We start from the raw sequence: 10,377 nt of genomic DNA on the forward strand, positions 1-10,377 counted from the left end.
AGATTAATCTGAGAACATATGATGATAAGCCAATACCCACTAAGGGAGTGTGCAGGGTTACACTGTCAAGCAAAGGTAAAACAGTGAATGCTTTGTTTGTGCTTGTTGATGGAAATAGGCAAGCAATTTTGGGTTTGAAAACATGTGATCAGCTAGGCCTGATTAAGAGAGTGAATGTCATTGATGCAGACAAGGTGACAGCACGAGAAAATACAGAGGCTACTACAAGTAGGCCCAAACACACTGACTGGGTGAAGGAATACAGAGAGGTGTTCAAGGGCATAGGCCGCCTACCAGGCAAACATAAAATTAGGCTTAAAGAAAATACAGAGCCAGTCATACACCCAGCAAGAACAGTGCCAGTAGCTCTTAAAAAGAGGCTGAGGGAAAAATTAGACTCACTGATTGCAGAAGGAGTCGTCAGAAAAATTGAAGAGCCCACTGAATGGGTTAACTCCTTGGTTATTGTAGAGAAGCCAAATGGAGATCTGAGATTGTGCATAGATCCGAAAGATCTAAATAAGGCGATACAGCGTGAGCACTACAGGCTACCAACAAAATCTGACATAACCAGCACAATGAGTGGAGCAAGCTACTTCACAAAACTAGATGCCTCATCTGGATTTTACCAAATAGTGCTTGATGAGGAAAGCTCTAAATTGTGCACATTCAATACGCCATTCGGAAGGCATTGCTTTCTACGATTGCCGTTTGGGATTAGCTCAGCCCCTGAGGTTTTTCATAGAACCGTGCAGCAACTGTTCGATGGAATAGAAGGGGTGGGAGTCTTTATCGACGACGTGGTAGTCTGGGGAAAAACAAAAGCAGAGCATGATGAGAGATTAGCCAGAGTTCTCACACAGGCGCAAAAATCAGGCTTGAAACTGAATAAGAGTAAGTGCCAATTTGGGGTGCAAGAGATTACGTACCTAGGTGAGAAGCTATCTGGGGCAGGCGTGCAACCAGATCCGGAAAAAGTGCGGGCCATAGCAGAACTGCCAGTACCGCAGGATAAAAATGACTTACAGAGAGCCTTAGGGCTAGTGAATTACTTGGGGAAATTTATCCCAAATTTATCAGCTAACACAAGAGCTCTCAGAAGCTTGTTAGAGACCAATACAATGTGGCAGTGGATGGCAGAACATGTCGAAGAATGGGAGTGGCTCAAAAGTAGTCTCACACAGGAGCCAGTGCTAAAATTTTATGATCAGGACAAACCGTTGAAAGTGTCCACTGATGCGTCTAAAGCCGGCCTAGGAGCTGTGCTATTGCAAAAGCACGATACAGAGTGGTATCCAGTCGCATACGCGTCGCGCACCATGACAAGCGCAGAAAGAAATTACGCGCAAATAGAGAAGGAGACTCTAGGCGCAGTGTTTGGGTGTGAGAAGTTTCACGAATATGTGTATAGACGATCAGTAATACTAGAAACCGATCACAAACCACTGATTGCTATCTCACAGAAGCCACTGGGTGATGCACCGCCGCGCATCCAGCGTCTAATGCTAAGACTACAGAAATATGACCTGACATTTGAGTTCACACCAGGCAAGCACCTAGTGGTAGCCGATGCGCTGAGTAGGGCTAGCTTGCACAACACCAATAGCACGACAGAAGAAGCAGTGCAAATCCATGTCGACGCTATTAGGGTACACATGCCAGTGTTAGATGCAAAATGGGCAGAGATAGTGAAAGAAACACAAAAGGATGAGAAACTAAAAAGAGTAATGGAACAGATACATCAACCAGGACAGGTTAAGCTTGACAAGCCTTACCAACACTTTAAAGGTGAACTGTCTGTGTTAGATGGGGTTCTGTTAAAGGGTACAAAGATTGTCATACCTACCTCCATGAGAGCAGAAATGGTCAAATTAGTGCATGAGGGTCATTTGGGTATTGAGAAGTGCAAAAGACGTGCACGTGATGTGTTGTATTGGCCCAGCATGCACAAGGACATTGAGGCATATGTGCAGCGCTGTGAGACCTGCCAGCGCCACAGATATCAGCAGCCAAAGGAGCCTATGAGGCCCCATGACAAGCCTCAAGAGCCGTGGAGAAAAGTGGGCATGGATCTATTCCAGCTCAAGGGCAAGGACTATCTGTTAGTCATGGACTATCATTCAAACTACCCTGAGTTTGTAGGGTTGAGTGACACAACAGCAGAACGGGTGGTGGCACATACAAAGACTATGTTCGCACGCCATGGAATTCCAATGACTGTTGTAAGCGATAACGGACCACAATTCACGAGTCAGTGCTTCAGAGACTTTGCAGACACATATGGGTTCAAACATGTGACCTCAAGCCCTCTGTACCCACAGTCGAATGGGTTAGCAGAGAAAGGAGTGCAAATTGTGAAGCGCATCTTGAAAAAGGCCGCAGACAATGCAGAAGACCGTCATCTGGCGATTCTGAATTACCGAGCATCACCACTGGAGAATGGACTTTCCCCAGCAGAAATGCTCATGAACCGGAAACTCAGAACACGACTTCCATCAGCATCTCATCAGATGGAAAAGAGAGATGTGAGGCGTGATGAGAGGCAAACTGAACTGTACAACAGAACAGCACGGCCTCTGAGACCACTTGCACATGAGGACATCGTGCGAGTGAGATGTGATGGAGAATGGGGACCGCTGGCGAAAGTGGTCAAAGAAACAACTCCCAGATCATACGAAGTCATCACAGAGCACGGCAAAACAATGAGGCGAAACCGACGTCACTTACTGAAAGTGCCTCAGACAAAAATGAGAGTCATGGACAGTGATACGAGTGACATGCCAATTCCAAGCCAGACAGAACAACCAGAAATGGCAGACAATCAGAACATAGAGACAGACAGGAGCGAACAGATTGAGGTGACACAGAGTAGAAGCTCACAAAGACAAATTGTGAGACCAAAGAGATTGATTGAGGAAATGTAATGAAATGCTCTGAGATGAATGTATAAAAGTTGAAAAAAAAGTGTTCCAAACTGTTGAGAATGTATGTTGAGTTGTAAACAGAGAAATTGTTGAAGTTATAATTCAATGTACTAGGTTGACACAGATATATATAAACAGAAGAAATGGATTTTATTTTGTTTAATGAAATTTAAGAAACAGTATGTGTTTAAAAGATATAGGAAGTCAAGCAATGGATTTATTTTGAAATGATGTCAACAGTCTTAAGTTTATAGTTTGGAAATGTCCTTTACTTGAAAAAAAGGGAGATGTATTGATATGTGAAGTTATAGAGTTCACCACTAGTGGGCAGTATGACCCCTGGCCATGACCTGGCAATATAAGCAGTTGTACACGAGAGAGTCTGGCAGTTACCAGTAAACGTTCTGACTGATACCTCGGTGTGTGTCTCGTCATTACAGTGCCTGGCACGTTTTTTTTTCATCTCATCTCATCTCATTATCTCTAGCCGCTTTATCCTTCTACAGGGTCGCAGGCAAGCTGGAGCCTATCCCAGCTGACTACGGGCGAAAGGCGGGGTACACCCTGGACAAGTCGCCAGGTCATCACAGGGCTGACACATAGACACAGACAACCATTCACACTCACATTCACACCTACGGTCAATTTAGAGTCACCAGTTAACCTAACCTGCATGTCTTTGGACTGTGGGGGAAACCGGAGCACCCGGAGGAAACCCACGCGGACACGGGGAGAACATGCAAACTCCGCACAGAAAGGCCCTCGCCGGCCCCGGGGCTCGAACCCAGGACCTTCTTGCTGTGAGGCGACAGCGCTAACCACTACACCACCGTGCCGCCTACGTTTTTTTTTTTTTAATAAAACAAAGTTGCTTTGTTGATCTGTGTTCTCATTAAAATGACAGTTTAGCAGCTCATTCAAGCAACCATGTTGCGAAGAGCTTCCCGGAGGAAAATATAATAAACGCGTTGAAAACAAGAAACAATCTCAGTGCGTCAAGACTGCAGGGAAACGAAACAAGCACTCAGATGTGTTCTCTTTACCAGCGCCGGCGATTGCTATAGGCGACCTAGTGTGCCCAGGGGCGCCAAGGGCGACCAAAACCCCACCAAAAAGGAGGGATGGAGTTATTGAATGGAGATGTTACCAAGTGCATCAGTGGTGTACAGTGTTTTCAACCACTGTGCTGCCGAACTCTAGTACCGCAGAACACTAGTGTGCCGTGAGAGATCACCAAGTGTACCGTGGAAAATTATAGAATGACTGTATATTGTAAATAGTGGCAACAGCGTTTTAGTTTCAGTCAACATTTTCTATTGGTGATGTGCCTTGAGATTTTTTTCATTGAAGAAAGTGCGCCCTGGCTCATGAAAGGTTGAAAACCTTTTTTACAACACCTCTGATGCGGCTGGGGATGTAGAAATACGCGCTCCTTACCTCTGCTGTTACACTACCTGTGACAGTAGCTTCTGCTGAAAGAAGCTTTTCAAAATTAAAACTGCTGAAGACATACTTAAGGTCAACAATGAGTCAAGAACGTCTGAATGGGCTTGCTCTGATGAGCATCAACCAAGAGATCTCAAGAGAAATATCATTTGATGATATTATCGAGGAATTTGCCATTAGGAAGACCAGACGAGTCCCATTGTAATGTTACTTCAATAACAAAGTACCCATAATAGCACTTCTGTTTGAAAATACAGCCCATTGATGTCCTAACAGGGTGCTTAAGTTTGCACAATTTAGAATTGTCGAATTTTTTATTCATTTAATTTGTTAATTCTTCAGAGATGACTTAACTTTTAATAGCAAAAAAGAAACTAAAAATAATTTCTTGTTTATTGTCCATGCACTACACTTTGAACAGGGTGCGGAAGAGTTTTTGCCCATTATATGGAGATATGTATTGAATTTGTGTGGTCATTTTACTTTGTGACACTTTATGTGAATAATGATAACAATAATAACAATAATGAAAAAGATAAAAATGACTTCTTGTTTATTGTCCATGCACCGTACATTGTTTAATAGTAATAGAATAGAGTGATTAGATTAAAGTGTTATTTAGATGTTATTAGAGGGGTTTTTTTCTGGGGGGGGGGGGGCGCCAAATTTCAATCTCGCCTAGGGCAGCCAAAGACCTAGAGCCGGCCCTGGTACATTAGGTTAACTAATCCTTGCTGCTGGTTGCTGCCACTGTGCTCCTGCACAACCAGACGCACGTGACGTGACAGGAGTTATTCACTTCGGAAGATAGGTGGACTAGATGGCTAAGCCATGTCTCAAAAAAGAAATTATCCATCTGGGGAAAGACTCAGTGGGCTTGCACTTATAAGTATCAATAGCAAAGTTGGTCGGGAGATCTCCTATAATGACGTCATTGATGACTTTGCCTCCCGAAAAGCCAGGAAACATAGATTTTGAAGGGAAATGATCAAGCGCTGATGATGACAGGAAAAAGGACAAGTGTTGTCTTTCCGAACAGTGAGTTATTTTAGGCGAGTTTTCATATTTTCTCCTATAAATAGTTTTAAGTGCAACATAATAGGTTGTTGTTGTGTTATTGTTGATGTTATTATGCTGCAAATTTCTCTGTTCATTTTGTGAATTTATTTAAGATTTCTTTTAAGATGTAAGGTTTATTCCAGATTTTAAGCTTTATTTATTTGTTTGTTATTTAATAACGGTTACAAGTACAAGTACTAAGTACTGTTTGTAAAACTGTGTATGTTAGGTTTTGTTTTGCACATTAGTGCAAAATAAACTGGTTAACTTGTTTACATATACAGTGTCTTGTCTACTGATTTGTTGTTTTACTTACAAATATGCCACACATCACTCTGAATATTTTATATTGCAATAGCCACAAGTTGCAGTATAATGTAAACCAACTAAAAACGCAGATTATGGTGGGTGGCTAGACTAACTAGATTAACTGTGTAGCCTAAGAAATAATAAGGCAGCTAGCAGTGTAGTTTTGGTGGTGTGGGGGGCCCCCAAATCAAATTCTGCTTAGGGCCCCTTAAAGGCTTGGGCCGGCCCTGGACTTCCTCACAGGCTATAATTACATCCGGGATATTTCACAATCATAGCAGTCTTTTTCAATAACACCAACTAACTACTGAACTATACAGTGGTGCTTGAAAGTTTGTGAACTCTTTAGAATTTTCTATATTTCTGCATAAATATGACCTAAAACATCATCTGATTTTCATGCAAGTCCTAAAAGTAGATAAAGAGAACCCAGTTAAACAAATGAGACAAAAATATTATACTTGGTAATTTATTTATTGAGGAAAATGATCCAATATTACATATCTGTGAGTGGCAAAAGTATGTGAACCTCTAGGATTAGCAGTTAATTTGAAGGTGAAAATAGAGTCAGGTGTTTTCAATTAATGGGACGACAATCAGGTGTGAGTGGGCACCCTGTTTTATTTAAAGAACAGGGATCTATCAAAGTCTGATCTTCACAACACGTTTGTGGAAGTGTATCATGGCACGAACAAAGGAGATTTCTGAGGACCTCAGAAAAAGCATTGTTGATGCTCATCAGGCTGGAAAAGGTTACAAAACCATCTCTAAAGAGTTTGGACTCCACCAATCCACAGTCAGACAGATTGTGGACAAATGGAGGAAATTCAAGACCATTGTTACCCTCCCCAGGAGTGGTCGACCAACAAAGATCACTCCAAGAGCAGGGCGTGTAATAGTCAGCGAGGTCACAAAGGACCCCAGGGTAACTTCTAAGCAACTGAAGGCCTCTCTCACATTGGCTAATGTTAATGTTCATGAGTCCACCATCAGGAGAACACTGATCAACAATGGTGTGCATGGCAGGGTTGCAAGGAGAAAGCCACTGCTCTCCAAAAAGAACATTGCTGCTTGTCTGCAGTTTGCTAAGGATCACGTGGACAAGCCAGAAGGCTATCGGAAAAATGTTTTGTGGACGGATGAGACCAAAATAGAACTTCTTGGTTTAAATGAGAAGTGTTATGTTTGGAGAAAGGAAAACACTGCATTCCAGCATAAGAACCTTATCCCATCTGTGAAACATGGTGGTGGTAGTATCATGGTTCGGGCCTGTTTTGCTGCATCTGGGCCAGGACGGCTTGCCATCATTGATGGAGCCATGAATTCTGAATTATAGCAGCGAATTCTAAAGGAAAATGTCAGGACATCTGTCCATGAATTGAATCTCAAGAGAAGGTGGGTCATGCAGCAAGACAATGACCCTAAGCACACAAGTCGTTCTACCAAAGAATGGTTAAAGAAGAATAAAGTTAATGTTTTGGAATGGCCAAGTCAAAGTCCTGACCTTAATCCAATCGAAATGTTCTGAAAGGTCCTGAAGTGAGCAGTTCACATGAGGAAACTCACCAACATCCCAGAGTTGAAGCTGTTCTGTACGGAGGAACAGGCTAAAATTCCTCCAAGCCGGTGTGCAGGACTGATCAACAGTTACTGGAAATGTTTAGTTGTAGTTATTGCTGCACAAGGGGGTCACACCAGATACTGAAAGCAAGGGTTCACATACTTTTGCCACTCACAGATATGTAATATTGGATCATTTTCCTCAATAAATAAATGACCAAGTATAATATTTTTGTCTCATTTGTTTAACCGGGTTCTCTTTATCTACTTTTAGGACTTGTGTGAAAATCTGATGATGTTTTAGGTCATATTTATGCAGAAATATAGAAAATTCTAAAGGGTTCACAAACTTTCAAGCACCACTGTAGGGCCAGTGTGTGTGTAGTACTGTACAAAAGGCACATGTAAAGAAATGCTGTAGACCCAAAATGGCTTCACAATAATGAAATGAAATGTTTCAACATTTAAAAAAAATACTATCAACAGTAAGCCGTAAGCCATCAGAAATGAATATAACAAAGTCAATATTTCGTGTGATGCGACCCTTCGCTTTAAAAAAAAAAAATATTCGTCTCAGGTACAATGAGTGCAGTTTTATAAGGAAATGAGCTGTAGGTTTTACTGAGCATCTTTCAAAACCAGACACAGTTCTTCTGGAGACTTTGACTGTCACACTCACTTCTTCATTTTGCACCAAAACCCAGCAGCCTTCATTATCTTTTCTTTTTTAACCTGAAACATGGTCTCTTATGTTTTTTTTTTTTAGCTGGTGCAATGGACGTGGTGTGTTTTTGTTGTGTTTTACGTGCGTTTGTGTTGGGATGTTAGATATGATGGTGGCTGGTGTCTCGTCTTGTGTTGTGCTGTAAGACAAATTGCCTTTTTAAGGACATTAAAGTTTCTAAGTAAGTAAGTGTGTAATATGCTGCTAAGATACAAACTTAGGTTTTTTTAGCACTAACTAGGTTTTACTTTGGGACGTATACTGTACTTTCACTCGCAATAGAAAGATATTTAGAATTTAGATTTCTAACTTAAAATATTAAACATTTCTAAATATAAATATCCATAATTATTATCCATCCAGGACACTTTTTCAATGGAATAACAACATGTGTTCTAATCCCTTCTAGCAGGTTTCATTCATTTGGCTCAATAGCATGCAATATTGTTAGCATATCACTTAACCTACATGTATTATGTCACTCTACCCAATGGAGAATGAGCGTTGAATATGGTTTACGATATTGCATGGTTGTCAAGACAACATGATGTCACACTTTGGAGATGTAAAACTTCCGTGCTAGTGAGCGACTGTGACAATTTGTAAACAAACATGGCAGCTAGGTTTACTTCGGTAAATACGGAAGATTTTGAGAGAATTTTGAAAGAGAAAGGCGCGTTGAACACCCGAAAGGAATGTGTATGTATAATAATAATAATAATAATAATAATAATAATATTGGGGCGGCACGGTGGTGTAGTGGTTAGCGCTGTCGCCTCACAGCAAGAAGGTCCTGGGTTCGAGCCCCGGGGCCGGCGAGGGCCTTTCTGTGTGGAGTTTGCATGTTCTCCCCGTGTCCGCGTGGGTTTCCTCCGGGTGCTCCGGTTTCCCCCACAGTCCAAAGACATGCAGGTTAGGTTAACTGGTGACTCTAAATTGACCGTAGGTGTGAATGTGAGTGTGAATGGTTGTCTGTGTCTATGTGTCAGCCCTGTGATGACCTGGCGACTTGTCCAGGGTGTACCCCGCCTTTCGCCCGTAGTCAGCTGGGATAGGCTCCAGCTTGCCTGCGACCCTGTAGAAGGATAAAGCGGCTAGAGATAATGAGATGAGATGAGATGAGATAATAATATTGGCTGGCTTTTTTCGTGGTATATCAGATATGTTCCATTCAGATACTTGTCTTCGACTCACTCAATATAATGCTAGCTGAATGGAATATATCTGATATACCATGAAAAAAAGCCAGCCAATATTATTTAAATATTAAATATTTTTCGATATTTCACTCAGATGATGTCAGTCCCAGTGTTTTCTCACTGACTAGATGCGCATTGTGAAAACGGCGAACCAGTTCAAAATTAAAATTCTTTTGATTAACTTGTGTATTTTTTTGTGGATGTGTCCATATAATATAAAGAACATTACACGGTGGTGTGAAGATATGAAGTTTATCTTCTCATGTTGAAAATATTTTCCCTCATTCACTTCACTCACTTGTGAATATGTTCACCACTCGAAGATAAACTTCATATCTTCATGCAACCGTGTAACATCCTCTACGTGTTTCATTATATTATCATTTCTATGTTAAAGAGCTATAGCAGTGGGACATAGACAGTTAACAAGATAAGGTGACATGACAGTCGATATTGCATTTAAGTGGACTGTTTTATGAAAGTAAATCTTTTTATTGCAACTTCAAAGTACACCAGATTGACATGAAGCCGTAAAAAATGTCTGGTCTGGCAAATAGGCAAGTGTAAAGTGATCTGTAATGATTTGGATATCAAATTCATGTCATTTAACATAACAGCAAAAGGTATGGGAGTGTCATGTTCTATAAACATTGTAAACATTGTTTCCATCAATGAAGAGTTATAACATCAACGAAACAGACTTCACGTTAAAGGAGAACTGATGGCAAATTTATTATCAAAATTCTATTTATCTCATTTTATTAAATATCAGAATGCATGTTTGATCGCTATTTTGTCGCTGCTATAGCGAGTTCTGAGTGTTTGAAATATGCTCTGTAATATATCAGTCCGTATGTCAAATCAATGGCCATAAATGAGATTCGTTGAGACCTGTGCGAGACATCATAGGACGGAAGTAAAATGTACAGCGGAAATCAAAGTGACCGACATCTGTCAACGTTGTCAAAAGACACGCGCGCCCTCTTTCGAATGCTGATGTGATCAAGCCGGAAGTTTTGTTTGTTTTGATCGCAATCAGGAAAGTTTGAAAAAAAAAAAGTAGGCAGTAATCGTCATTTAAACTCGTTTTTGTGCAATATTTCACTTGGAAAACAGCTTTCAAAATGGCGGCACTGACACCTGGTTGACACTTGAT

Source organism: Neoarius graeffei, chromosome 20, assembly GCF_027579695.1.
Source record: "Neoarius graeffei isolate fNeoGra1 chromosome 20, fNeoGra1.pri, whole genome shotgun sequence".
NCBI lineage: Eukaryota > Metazoa > Chordata > Actinopteri > Siluriformes > Ariidae > Neoarius > Neoarius graeffei.